Here is a 14737-nt window from a genome sequence, read left to right on the forward strand (position 1 = left end):
TCCATCTATTTTGATAAAATGCTGCCACACTGCCGAAGTCTTTGACATGGTTGAAGGACTCACCAGCATCAAACGCTAAAACAAAAAAACCTCTAAATATTCAGCAAACCACCAGACTCTGAGTAGCGTGGACATCCTTCGATCTCCCCCTCCCCCACTGTCTACACTCTAGACTGCATGAAACAATAAAATCGACCAATCAGAATTGTGGTTGACTCAAAACATATCAACCAAACAGTCGACCAGTCGACTTTGACTTTACAGCCCTAGAAGTTTCCCAGGGGTTAAATCCCATAACCATGAGTATTAATGCCAGTTATAATGTTAAACTAGTTTTGTCTCTAATAACTTCATATTTGCTGGATTTATCTGATCTAATCCCAAGTAAGGAATAGAAACTACGTTAACCAAAATGTGCATCTGTTTCTTTGGTAATGATGTTGGATGTGCGGACTCTGGTTTGTTAGGTTTTAGAAAGCAGGAACTTCTCTGGTGGGGATGACATCAGTGATAAGGTTTTTGGATGTTTATGTAGCTTTGGACACCAGGTTGTTGATTACCTTCAGCCTCTTTGGAGCGTCACCTTCAGAGGAAACTGTGCTCAATGTGGTCCAGTATCATTTGTACGTCTTTCTCCACCAGAAATAGTAGCCTGGCCTCATTTCAGAGTCAAATGCAAACAGCAAAGAGCAGCGTTCCTGAAAAACAGCAGCATTCCTGTCTTGCTTCATCATGCTGCTTTACAGAAGGAATCTGCACACTACACTTGCATATATGTTGCCCAAATTTAGCTCTATACATAACCTGGGACATATTAGGAAGGATTCAATATGTTTAATGTTTAATTCAGACAGGTCAAATTCATTTCACCCAAACATACATTTAGACATCTGACAACATATTTGTACCCAACTGACATGTCTGAAAAGGGTTAGGGAGAAGTAAAACAACAATATATGTTGGTAAAAGTTAACTATCACACGTTTTGTGTTTCTTTCCTCAGGCTGCGTGCTGCTTTAAAGCTGAATCTGGTGGTTGGAAGTTACTAAGTTGATATTTATCTCCATTTCTGTGACTGAAGCAGCTTACAGCTGTTTCTCATCAGCAAAACCACATCCTCCTCGGTTTATAACGGAGCTCAAACTCACAAAGAGAACGCTTGCTTGTACGGGGTAAATCATGTTCCTCAAGACAATTCACAGGCATATTTACCACAAGTAGTAAAAAGGAGAACAAATTTCAGTTTCAAAGTCAAGTGGATTTAGCCAGAAAAAGAGCAGCAGGTCGGCGGCTGTCTGTAAAGCAGTGGCTTCTTCTCAGACACCGTTTGATCTGGACCCATCCTAACTCTATAATCGCTGCACGGGCATGCAACATAGATGAATATTCTATCATCCTGTGTCTCAGAGTGTAAGAGAGCAGCCCTGGCAGGGGATCAGACCAAAATAAAGGCTGTTCTTCCATCAGATTGGCCTCATGCTGTCTGCCAAGGCCAGCTACCTGCAGTCAAAAGGCTCTGCTGATATCAAAGGCTGGTTGCCTGGTCCATATCCAGCTGTCACTGGGTTTCCGGCTCATCTGGCCTGAGGGAGCATCTGCTCCTCTCACTGAACTGAGTCCAAACACTCATCAGGCCTTATTTGGGGTGGTGGAAATGATTTTAAACTCTTTCTGGCAGATAGGTTAATCACTTATCACACAGAGGATGATAATACTAAATATTTTCATCATGCATCAATGTCCTAAAGAGCCAAACAAAACCTCCAAATTATTCAAGTAAACTGGTGAACACTGAGTCTTTAGGTTGCTGCATTGTGTTGTTAACTATAATTATCTTAAAACAAATCTTTCTGCAACATACCTGCGTGCACCCTTTCTCGCGTCTGTTCGCAGCATGAAGGTTTTCAGTCATTGTTAGCGTGATGCTGTGGTGAGTGAAGGATAAAGGCAGGACGGGTTCACGGCGAAGACATCCTTTGTGAGAATGCAGACACATTGATCAGTAAAGATTTTTCTCCTACCTCTTTTAACAAAGATTAGCTCAGATTTAAATAGCATGAAGAATCCAGTGTGCATGGCAACTATAGGATTGGAATTCTTAAACGTAGGTTTTCAGGATTTGTACATGATCCAGAACCACCTTCCCAGACTGGCCTGCTGTCATATTTCTAAGTGAACAAGAAAATGTAAAATGAGTTTTTACTGATTAAAATCTGCATGCAGATGAATCATTATCTGCATATAATTGTGTTCTCTGTGTAGAAATAAGTCTCATGAAACAGGTTTGCATTTAAGACAGCACTGCAAAGATTTAACGGATTTTGGGACCTGAGTCCATTCTTTAAGGGAATGATCCACAATGTCTGTTATGTTACTCAGCATAAGGATGTTACTGCCCCAAGTTATAGATACACAAATGTCATAAGTGATGCATCAGATCATGATGGTGATGACTCATTAGTATATTACTGTCAGGCTTAGTGGATGACAAAGGACCCAAATGAAGGACAGGAAAGCAGAACCAGCTGAAAGCTTAACAACAAAAAGAAAAGAAAAACATGTATGAAAGCGCCCACTTCTCCCCCCCAAAAAAAAGCCAGACATGAAGCAAGGGACAGCGATGAGAAAGTGACACTGAGCAACGGGAGTATTTATACTGAGAAACTAACAACCAGCAGGCAGGTGGAGTTAGTTTGTTAAATCAGTCCAGGTGTGCAGGGTAAGCAGAAAGTTTGGACTGAAATCTAACAAACTAAGTGAAACTAATTCATAAAACCTGAAATCTTAATGACAAAGAAACACAACAGAACCAAAAACCTACAAACCACAACAGGACACGGACAGGTGTCAGAGTGGGCGGAGTCTCTTTATGAGAAACCTTTGTCTTATGTTGATATGATGCAGGTCATTTTTCAGTAACTTTTACCATTTATTCATTTATAGCAAAGGACATAAATTTAGCAGTAACTTCCATGTTCATATAAAACAAGTGAGGAGCTGGAAATGTGTTGCAGGTTTGCTGCAGGTGCTTCTGCGTCGCCGGCCATCTGTCAGTACAGTCCTTGAAGGGTTAAAGTGTATTCTCCATCCATGTGATTTCTTGCATTCAGGCTACTTATGTATTTGTACTGAGAAACAGTTTCACATTTTGGGAGATTTGTAATGTTACAGAAAACAGGTGTCTTGTAGAACATCTCAGGCAGCAGGTCAGAAACAGCTGAGATATCAGAGCATTCCTTACAGATGGAAAGGAGCTACGCTCTGTGAGGGCTGCTCCGGTAATCAGCTCAATCAGTGAAGTATGTTATCATAAAATCGTCTCATTAACTTCAGCACAAACTTTTTTAAAAGTAACTTTACATCTTAGATTTAGAGAATCCAGAGCAAGAGGCAGGAACAATACTAAACCCCACAGTGCACCTAATGCCCCAAAAAGCCCCTCCTGGTGGCAAACATTAGTGATTTAGAGTCGATCAATGTAGCCGGTGGGATGAACACATGATGGAGTGGCAGGTACCTTCTCTGGTTCATCACACACCAAACAAAGTGTGGTGTTCTGGAAGGGAATTTTATAAAATAAGGATTTTTACTGAAACTCCTTTTGCTTTAATAGCTTATTTATAGCAGGATAAAGTCAACAAAGATACATTTTCTTTATTGTTGATCTAATCATAATTGGACATGTTCGTATTTATTTTTTGAGCCGAGGTGCAAAAGACATGAAAGCATGAACACCACAGAATTTTAGACTTCAAAGTTCAGTTGTGCACAGCTTCTGCATTACTATTCAGCCCACATAACCAGTACACTCCCTTTTTCAAAGAATTACACTCTCTGCATCAACCTTTCATTAAATATACATAAATCCAACATGGTTTAATAAAGTGGACTACAGTGACTCTGCTGTAAAATGCAGACTGATAAATACTCAATCTATATGTAAATATAAGGCATACTGGCAAAAGAAAAAAACTCAAAATGCAGGGAAAATATATTAACTACCCAATTTGATCAGAGTCCCAAGAGCTGAAGTCTTGATTCTAATGGAATCTAAGGAGGGGTGAGTTTTAGAGCTGTGCCAGGGAGGTGATGGCATGCCAGGAGTCGCCTATCTGAGAGGCCCATGGATAACAGAACGGACCTGAAAGATTACTCTCTGAGTGGAAATGGAAACATTGCATTTGGAGAGCTTAGCAGCTTTTCTGCACTTCCACATTCACAGAAAAAAAGGAGAAAGTTACGCTTTACATCAGCTTGAAAACAACTTTTCCATTTGGAGTCCCTGAAGTCCCTTCAGAAATGATGGTTTTCCAGCTGCATGATGGCAGCTTGAAGTAGTTTTAGTACATTTTAGAATTAACTAGACAAGAAACCACTGTGGTCTCAGATATTGTACACTGCCTGGCCAAACAACGAGGTCACCCACTCTAACATCTGGTTGAACCTCCTTTATCTCTGATTCCAGCAGCTTCTCTGTGGCATCGTCTCTAGAAGCTTCTGCAACGTCACCACATGTATTTCCATCCAGTGTTGCATCAATTTTTCTCCAAGATCTTGTATTGATGATGGAGAGTCCGACCACTGCACAAAGCCTTCTCCAGCACATCCCAGAGATCCTCCATGGGGTTCAGGTCTGGACTCTGTGGTGGCCGATCCATGTGTGAACATGATGTCTCCTGTTCCCTGAACCACTCTTTCACAATCCCATGAATCCTGGCACTGTGTCATCAGGGAAGATGGAATAACCTGCTCATTCAGTAGCAACCCCAGATCATAGACTGCCCCCACAGGCATGATGGCTGCATCCCTTCATCCTCCTCTCTTCTTTCCCTGATGCTCCACCACTCTGGAACAGGGTAGACCTGGACTCATCAGACCACATGACCTTCTTCCATGGCTCCAGAGTCCAGTCTTTATGCTCCCTAGCAACCTGAAGCCTTTTTCTCCGGTTAGCTTCACTGGTTAGTGGTTTTCTTCTGACTCAACAGCTGTTCAGTCCCTTGAGTTCCTTCACATTGTTCATGAGGAAACGTTCTAACTTTCACTATTAAACATGGTCCTGAGTTCTACTGCTGTTTTTCTTCCATCTGGTTCCACCACCGATCACCATCATTCAGGATGTTTTTCTGACCACGTTTCTCCCTGGAAGACGATGGTTCCCACCATCCTTCCAGTTTTTAATAATGTGTTGGACAGTTCTGAACCCAGTTTTTTAGTTTCTGCTTCTCCTGAGATGTTTTCTTTGCTTGATGCCAATAGGATGGTTGTAAATTGTAATTATTAATTATGGGTGAAGGGGTAGGAATAAAAAAGTTTTACTTCTCCCTACCCCTTTTCGGACATGTCAGTTGTTTAATTATATTGTTAGATGTCTATATGTGTGTTTTAGTGAAATGAATTTGAACTGTCTAAATTAAAAATGAACATAGTTCAGACATGAGAAGCTGCTCGTTGCATCAGTTGGGGTGAAATAGCTGCGGCAGGATGATGATCACCCTGCAGGAATGATCCGATAGAAGGCTCCGACCTGTTAGCTTAGTTAAATTAGTGGCCACTTTGTTTTTGGCCAGGCAGTGTAGATAATTAGTAAAAGTAGATAATCAGAAAAAACTAACACTCAGAAAACAGACAGGTTTTTTTAGTTTATTATGTTTGTAAACCAAATCTAAAAAAATCTTTCAAAAAGTCACGTAAATCAGACAACAGGTTTTAATTTTTTTTTCTTTTAATTGCTGAGTTTGCGTATAAATGCTGGACCAGACAGAACAGAAGAGAAAAGTAGAGGAAGATGGAAAAGATGAAAACAGCTACAACCACTATGCCATAACCCCCCCCCCCCCCCCCCCCCCCCCCCCCCCCCAAAAAAAAATCCACTGCTAAAGAACCAGAAAACATCCTCTGTAAGAAAAACAGCTGATAATTATAAAGATCACCTGTATGAGACAAACTGTGAAACTCGTGTGTGCGCATGCCATCGTTTCCGTGACGTCACATTGACCGGCTTTCTTTGGACTGCAGTTCCTGATTATCCTCAGTTTATGAGCTATTCAGAGTAGATGAGCAGACATTAGCCGCTCACAGCAGGACTCAGACAGAGTTGCTAGCCTCTGTTGCTTCTCTTTTTACTCTGTGAGGTGTTATTGTCAGCTTCACAACATCCGTGTGAGACATTACAGTTGGCGAGCCTGTGTTTACGTGAAGAACCAGTGAGCTGGAGTTACTCTTGCAGCCCTGTGTGCAGCACTCTTATTGGAAATTAGATACTTTTTTTCTTGCACTAATATGCCAGGAATTATTGGGGGTTGTTGACCAGTCTAAAAAGGGTTTTAGCAGCACTTAACAAGTTCAGGTGACTAAAACACCACTTTGCTAAAAAGCTTGGTGAATTGTTGAACATGGCTAACATTATAATATTATAAGAATTAACATTGTTAGCACAGCCATGGATGTGCCCGGCCTGACACGGGAAGGCTATACAGCAGATCATTCAAACATGCTGGAATATTAGTGATGCTGAAGTGTCTGCAGCCCCCAAAGGAGACTAAAGGAGGAAGTCCACCCCAGCCACAGTCTACGCCAGCAGACCTCTGAGCTGTGAAACCACTAAATCCACAACAGTAGGCCCACTTTATGTTTGCTGACTTCACAAATAGTTATGGTTGTGCAGGTCATTACCTTGATCCCAGTTCTTTTACCAACCAACAGATCTTGAAGCAATGATAAAAAGTGATAAAAAGCATCTAATTTGACTCATTTGAACAAGGCTGCTTTTACACAGTTAAACTAGAAATCAGTTAAATATACTTTCTTGTGTATCTGCATAAATATATATCAATTACTGGCAAGTACAAACCAGCTAAGAGGAGGAATGAATTAGTCAACCGAGCCCCATTAAACTGGCTTATTAGAGGGTGTGTGCATGCAGCCATCTGTCTTTTACAGGGTGTAGAGCACTGAGGAATGGTGATGTGTACCATGCAGCTCTTTATGAATCATGTGACATTCCACACATAGTGATTAGTGCCAAATTAGGGTCCACACAGGGAACTGAAATAAGTGCTTGCAGATGCCTGTCAATCCCAGCATCTAATCCCCGACACTCCCGTTTAACCACTTTGGAACACATTATTTCTGTACTATAAAAAAACTTTAGATCCACAAACAAATTAGCCCACAGCTATAGCTTAAAGGAGAAAAAAGTTGGAATAGTATTTAATAAAGCAATAAATAAATAAATAACCACATTTTTTAAATTCATTTTATTACAGACAGAATTAGAAGTCTGATATGAGAAAACAACAATTTTTTTTTTAAATCTGAATATAATGAGACTTCAGATGTTTCATCAACTTCATTTTATTCCTATACATCCAGTTTCTGGCGCTATTTTAGCTAGTAACAAGAGGAATGCAAGCGATTATGATTTGTAGTATAAAAGCAGCATCACTGGAGCAAAGATGGGCAGAACTGGACACCGGTGATCTGTGATGCATCAGATGGTTCTTCATCAACAGCTGACATGACCACACGGGCAGCGGGTTGCTGTGGGAAATCTTTGCCAAGCATAGCTGCACAGATGCAGCCACAAATCAGCGACTTTGGGCTTTCAGGTCATTTCACTCAACATCTGGCACCATGTTGGTTGTGCTGCCTCATATGGGATTATTTTTTGTAAGAAAATGTTCCTCTTGCAGAACTTTGACATTCCAGGTAACTGGGGACAAATTTGTTTACCTTTCGTGTCATCAGTGGACAAAAAAGTCCCGTCCCAATAAAGTGCTATTAAAAACAGCAGAATTTTTTTCCAATTTCTTTCTCAGATGTTTCAATCGTCTTCAATGATCACTTTGATTGTGAGGATTGGTTGTGGTTTTAAAAACTAAAATAATTCAAAATAATGTGCAAAATAAATGTTCTTATTAAACTTGTTGCTGGTTTAAAAATGTTTCAAAGAAAGTGGGAGGTAGAATTATTAGTGGTTTAAAAAGGTTTTTCCATTGAGAAGGATGCTGCAGGCTTATAATGGTACCATATCATGACAACCATCAAAATAACTAACTTAGCTAGTTTTCTATAAAAACAATAAAAACTGATGTTGGGAAATGCATGATTTTATTGTTTTATCATCAAGAGACTAATAATGTGGTTTTAATGGGACTTTTTTGTCCCCTATGACCTGAAAAGGAACTAAATCATTAATCTGACCCTGCTGAAAGAAATTGGAATTAAGAATGCAAGAAAATCAGTTTAGTTACTAATTTTTAGTTTTAGGATTGATTTAACCATAAAAAACATTCAAAATCTATTATATGGAAAAATATTTAATCAAATAAACCATTTATTTGTTTGTTGTATCATTAAAAATTTGACTTTTGTTAGAAATTTGATGTTTAAAGGGTTAAAATTTATCTGAATAATTAGATATTTGTTTTTTTGTTGGGACTATAGTTGATTGAAATATCTGACAATAAAAAAGTGGAAATAATATTATTTTGACATTTTTCATAACAATTTTTGGGACTTTTGTTTTCCTCAGATGACCTGAATTATCGCCGCCTATGAGGGTTCAACTTTACTGTGCAAAAAATAAACCTAATGTCAACCTTGTCCAGAGGTGACGTCAACTTTTCTGGGATGGACCTCACAGTGGAAGAGTGTTGTTAGACCATTCGGGTTCTGGGCTAGATGAAAAGGACCATGCAGACAGCTGTCAGTCTAAAAGTCGGACGCTGTGATTCAATGAGGTTATAATTGAAATTTTATTACATATGCTGCCTTCGAGACGATTTCTTTATCCATGACCATGACTTGCACACATTACAAAGGCATGCCTGCAGATAAGAGGGTGCAGATACTGGTCTGACCCATATGAAGTCCTGATAATCACTGCATGGAATATATCTGCAGGAAGAACACAACATGCTTCATCGCATGATGCGAGAAGTAAAAGCAACATTCTAGAATGCGCCGCTAGGTGGCAGCAGCAATTGTAGTAGCTCTGTTTTTAACTTGTGATTTTTTGCAATATAGCCGTCTTTTTTAAGACATCAGCTGTCAATCTGTGTCTGTTCGGGTAGATTTTTTCGCGCTGGTCAGAGGCTGTGCTATACGGGAGATTTTTCTGAATATTTTTTCTTTTTTGCAAGACTTGTTATTGTGAGTCTCTATGGCAACGAGACTTGTTTACCATCGGGATCAACTGATAAAACTCTCCAAACTCAAGATTATCAGTGAAACAACACTTCAAATCCCAACGGAGTTGAAAAGAAAGAGAAGAGGATGCAGGGCAGGAGCGAGGCAGAGAGAAAAACGGTGGCGATTCAAACCGTTTCTTCCAACGGTTGTTATGGGAAACGTGAGATCGCTAGCTAACAAAATTGATGAACTTCAGGTGCTAACCAGGTCTCTTAAAGAATACAGAGAGTGCAGTATTATGTGCTTCACCGAGACATGGCTGCATGAACACATCCCAGACTGTAATGCGTCTGTACACGGCTTCAGGACGGTCCGAGCAGACCGCAATAAACAACTCAGCGGGAAGCTGAAGGGAGGTGGAATTGCGGTGCTGGTAAACCAGCGCTGGTGTCATCCTGAACATGTCACTGTTAAAGAGAAGATCTGCAAAAGAGACATTGAACTGCTAGCTGTGAGTCTCCGCCCGTATTATTTACCCAGAGAGTTCACATGCGTTATTCTGGTAGCGGTATATATATTACCTGGTACCGCTCCAGACGCAGCCTGTGATGTCATTAACTCTGTAGTGGCCAGGCTTCAAACACAACATCCAAACGCATTTGTGGCGATCTCTGGAGATTTTAACAACATCTCCCTCTCTGCAACTCTACCAACTTTCCAACAGTTTGTCAGCTGCTCCACCAGAGAAAACAAAACGTTGGACTTATTTTATGCAAATATTAAAAATGCATACAGCTCCTTTGCCCTGCCACCTTTAGGAAGATCAGACCATAACCTAGTTCTTCTCTCCTCCTCCTACAAGCCCATCGTTCAGCAACAACCAGTCATTAGAAAGGCTATTAGAACCTGGTCTAATGAAGCTGAAGATGCTCTGAGAGGATGCTTCGAGGCTACAGACTGGAACGTCCTATGTGAACCTCATGGAGATGACATCAATGCCTTGACTGAGTGTGTGACAGATTATATTAACTTCTGTGTGGACAGCACCGTTCCAACAAGAACAGTGAGGTGCTTCCCCAATAACAAACCCTGGATCACCAGTGACCTGAAAAAGCTGCTGAACATCAAAAAGAAAGCTTTTAGGGATGGAGACAGGGAGTTATTGAAGTCCACACAAAAACATTTTAAAACACAAATGAAGAAGTGCAAGGAGGACTACAGGAAGAAGTTGGAAAGTAAGCTTCAGAAAAACAATGTGAGGGATGTGTGGTCAGGAATGAAGAAGATCACTGGCTTCGGGATAAAGGAGGATCAGACTGATGGAGGTCTGGACAGAGCGAATGAACTGAACATGTTCTTCAATAGGTTTAGCTCACCTCCTGCTTCAACCCCAACTAGCCACACACCCTCCATGAGCCCACAGCTTTCCTGTCACACCTCCACTCTGTCACCCTGCAGCTCAGTCAAGGACCTGGACACAACCTCATCTCCCTCCACATCAGGACTTCCTGAAACCTCCTCTGCCTCCACCTCCACTCTGTCTGTCTCCTGTAACCAAGTCATGCAACAACTGGTGAAACTGAACCAGAACAAGGCTGCAGGTCCAGATGGTGTCAGTCCCAGAGTTCTCAAGACCTGCTCAAAACAGCTATGTCCGATTCTCCAGCACCTGTTCAACACCAGCCTGAGCCAGAGAAGAATCCCGGTGCTGTGGAAAACATCCTGCCTTGTTCCAGTGCCTAAAAAACCACAACCAGCTGAACCAAAAGACTACAGACCAGTCGCCCTGACATCTCACGTCATGAAAGTCCTGGAGAGACTCTTACTGGCTCACCTCAGCAAGCAGGTGAACACCTTTCAGGACCCACTACAGTTTGCATACCGTAATGGGCTTGGGGTTGAAGATGCCATCATATACCTGCTTCAGAGAGCCCACTCTCATCTGGACCAGTCAGGCAGCACTTTGAGGGTCATGTTCTTTGATTTCTCAAGTGCTTTTAATACGATTCAGCCTGCTCTGCTGTGGAGAAGCTGCAGAAATTCCAGGTGGATCCCTCCACAACCACCTGGATTTACGACTACCTCACAAACAGACCACAGTTTGTGAGACTGAAAGGTTGTGTGTCTGAGATGGTGGTCAGCTGCACTGGAACACCACAAGGGACTGTACTTTCACCATTTCTATTCACGCTGTACACCTCAGACTTCCAGTACAACTCTGAGTTCTGTCATCTGCAGAAATACTCTGATGACTCAGCAGTTGTTGGGTGTATCAGTGATGGACAAGAAGCAGAGTACAGAGAACTGGTCGGTCAGTTTGTGAAATGGTGCGGTGACAATCATCTCATCTTGAATACCAAGAAAACAAAGGAGATGATTGTTGACTTCAGGAGGAACAAGAACACACATAGAAGTGTTTCCATCATGGGAGAGGAGGTGGAGGTGGTGGAGGAATACAAGTACCTTGGAGTTCAGCTGGACAACAGACTTGAGTGGAAAAGCAACACTGAGTACATTTACAAGAAAGGTCAGAGCAGACTCTACTTCTTAAGGAAGCTGAGATCTTTTAACGTCTGCACCAAAATGTTGCAAATGTTCTACAGGTCTGTTGTTGAAAGTGCAATCAGCTTTGCAGCAATCTGCTGGGGCAGCGGCATCAGAACCAGAGACTTGAAAAGAATTAACAAACTGATCAAGAAAGCCGGTTCTGTGCTTGGAGTAACTCTGGAGCCGCTGGAGTTGATCATCAAAAAAAGAATTCTGTACAAGCTGAAGAAGATAATGGAAGATCCTTCACACCCTCTACACAACGCCGTGACGAAACAACAGAGTGTGTTCAGTGGGAGGCTTGTTCAAGTCCGATGCAAGACAGAGAGATACAGAAGATCCTTCCTTCCAGCAGCTATCAGGCTGAAGAACAAAGCCCTTAATTAATTAATGTGATTGTTTTACTAAAAAATTACTACTACTACAATATTGAATTTCCCTTTGGGATTAATAAAGTATTTTTCATTCATTCATTACTAAGGGGTAAAATCATTCTTGTCCCAACGTTTTCTGAATGTGCAGCAGAACCAATGTTCAAGCTAAGCATTCACACAAAATAAAAAGTCACCACTCATCTGCTGCTGGTGCACCGAGAACTGAGGGCTGCAAGTTAATAAAAGATGTGAAATTATGTCTTAAAAGTCCCATATTATACATTTTTAACAACTTCATACGGGTGCCAGAGGTCCAACAACACTGTTTTTAAAGTGTTTTACCCCAAATTCAGCCTTGGTTCTTAATTTAAGCCGCTCCAGACGTGGCTCTAATGACAACAGGCTGTTTCTGTGTCTGAACCTTTAAAAGTTCATGAGCGGCGCCTGGCCACGCCCCTCGCTGGGAGAGGATCCGGCTTTCGCTGGCGCCTGGCCACGCCCCTCGCTGGGAGAGGATCCGGCTTTCGCTGGCGTCTGGCCACGCCCCTCGTTGGGAGAGGATCCAGCTTTCGCTGGCGCCTGGCCACGCCCCTCATTGGGAGAGGATCCGGCTTTCGCTGGCGCCTGGCCACGCCCCTCATTGGGAGAGGATCCGGCTTTCGCTGGCGCCTGGCCATGCCCCTCGCTGGGAGAGGATCCGGCTGGCGCCCACTCTGTGACTTCAGAGAGCAGGATCAGCTAGCCGGGCAGGGCGGGTCAAGGGCAGCATCCACTACCGGTGGTGGTTATTTCCCTTTTTGAGGTCACAAAGGGAAAAATCTCAGACTCGCCTGTTTGAGCACACATTCCCTAAAAAGTGGAGCAAGTTACAGAATTTTCTCATTTTTTGGCCTCATACACAGAGGACACACGAATGTTAGAAAACCTTTAGAAAGATTGCATAATACGGGACCTTTAAGCTGAACTGATTTTGTTTTCATGCTGTAAATCCTGAAATTCTCTGCTGAATTTGAGATTTATTAAGCTGCCAGTGAAAGGTGCTGTAAATCAGACGAGAAGACCTTCCGAGCCACGTGTTCTCCGCTCAGGGATTCAGAAAGATGCTCTCTGGGTGCACTGCTAACGTACCGTTTAAACGTTATGAGCTCAAACTCAGGACGCTGGATGGGAACTAAATATTATTACAAGCTTGCTTAGGAGAGATAAAACAGTTTATAATGACACGGCCAAAGCGAGGGAGGAAATAGGGAATGGGCCTGAGACTTCTGCTTACATGCTAACAGACACAGAGGATGTGTTAAGCCAAGTTTAAGTAGGGAGAAAGCCACGTGGGAAATTATTCATTTATTCATAGGAGCTCATGTAAATGTGACAAACTGTCATCCTTTGGCCAGACTGACTGGTTTAGGCGGTAGGTGTTAAACACCTTGAATTACATAATGAGTGTGTCTGTAATGGAGTACAACTAGTGCATCACACCTTTAGGTCGACTCCATGACCTCTTCTCTGCAGAAAGGCCTGTGGCAGGTTTGTAACCACCATTTAATCCCTCACAGTCGCTGTGGTTGTAAACCACATTCAAGGACCCACAATAAAGTTCCCACACGGATGCATGCGTGCTCCGTTCTCCGCTGACCTCTGGAATTCATCAGGCAGCATCTGTCCACACCCGCTACCTACCGCCCAGGCAAACAATAAAAGCCGGCAGCTGCTCAATAAATGCTGCGCTTAAGAAATCAGATTAATTAAGGTGTTTCTGCTGGAACAGCTCTCCTTGGTCCCTAGCTGGTGACGCATTATTTTACATTTTGATGCATGATTGCTGTTTCTCTGCAAAAAAACGTCGAGGTGTTAAAATGTTCTTACAGGATCTGTACGTCAGTTCCTAAACCGTGTCGGTCGCTTATATTTACCACCTTTTCTGGGCATTAGAGGACAAATAAAATAAAAAAAAACTGCCATAAAAATATTATACAGATTAATATTTCCATCAACTTTTCCCTCAGATGTGTCAGACAACTTCGGTCCCGGTTAAAACTACCAAATATGTCATCATTCTAATGTCCATTTAAACCCAATGCAACAAGACGATATCACCATTACAGAAAAACATTAAAAATGAGTTACTTTCCAAAGAATACGTTTTTTTAAAATCAGTTGGTAAAAAGAAAAAAATCTTGAACTTTAAATAAAATCTTAACATGTTTTATGTGGACAAAGTAAAGAATGGATGAGGTATCATGTGATCAAACTGGCATTTAAAGAGTTAAAATAATAAAAATAATGAAATTTTATATTTTCAATTAGGAGTGAAGTTGATTTAGTGATTTGAGCAAGAAAAAAATCAATAATCTAAATAAAAAAATAAAATAAATAATCTGTTTTTGTTCTTTAAAACCAGTCGGTAAAGACCTGCAGCACCTCGGCTGGTTAGATATTTGTGTAAACAAGCAGCTGAACAGGTGGAGCTGATAAAGTGTAAACTGTTGGGGAAAGTGATGTTATTTTTAAGCGACATCCTGCTCAACATACACAAACTTTCTTGTATTTTTTTCAGTAAAAACTCTGCAGGAGGAGGAGATGCTCTAAAGGAGAGCATTACATTTAAACCTGGGAGCTTAGCGCTCCTTTACCACCATCTTCACAAAGTCTTCTGCTGCCATCTAGTGGTGAAACATCAG

The 14737-nt window shown here is 41.6% G+C and overlaps 1 long non-coding RNA gene across 1 annotated transcript; it reads right to left on the reverse strand.

The window, feature by feature from the left end:
* Window positions 1–8390: 8390 nt before the first annotated feature.
* Window positions 8391–12322, reverse strand: LOC121636276. The gene is made up of 3 exons (XR_006009703.1): window positions 12160–12322; window positions 10782–10783; window positions 8391–8957 (listed from the first exon to the last, which is right to left on the reverse strand). It is a non-coding gene; the product is annotated as an uncharacterized LOC121636276 (long non-coding RNA).
* Window positions 12323–14737: the final 2415 nt, after the last annotated feature.

This window comes from Melanotaenia boesemani, chromosome 3 (assembly GCF_017639745.1).
Source record: "Melanotaenia boesemani isolate fMelBoe1 chromosome 3, fMelBoe1.pri, whole genome shotgun sequence".
NCBI lineage: Eukaryota > Metazoa > Chordata > Actinopteri > Atheriniformes > Melanotaeniidae > Melanotaenia > Melanotaenia boesemani.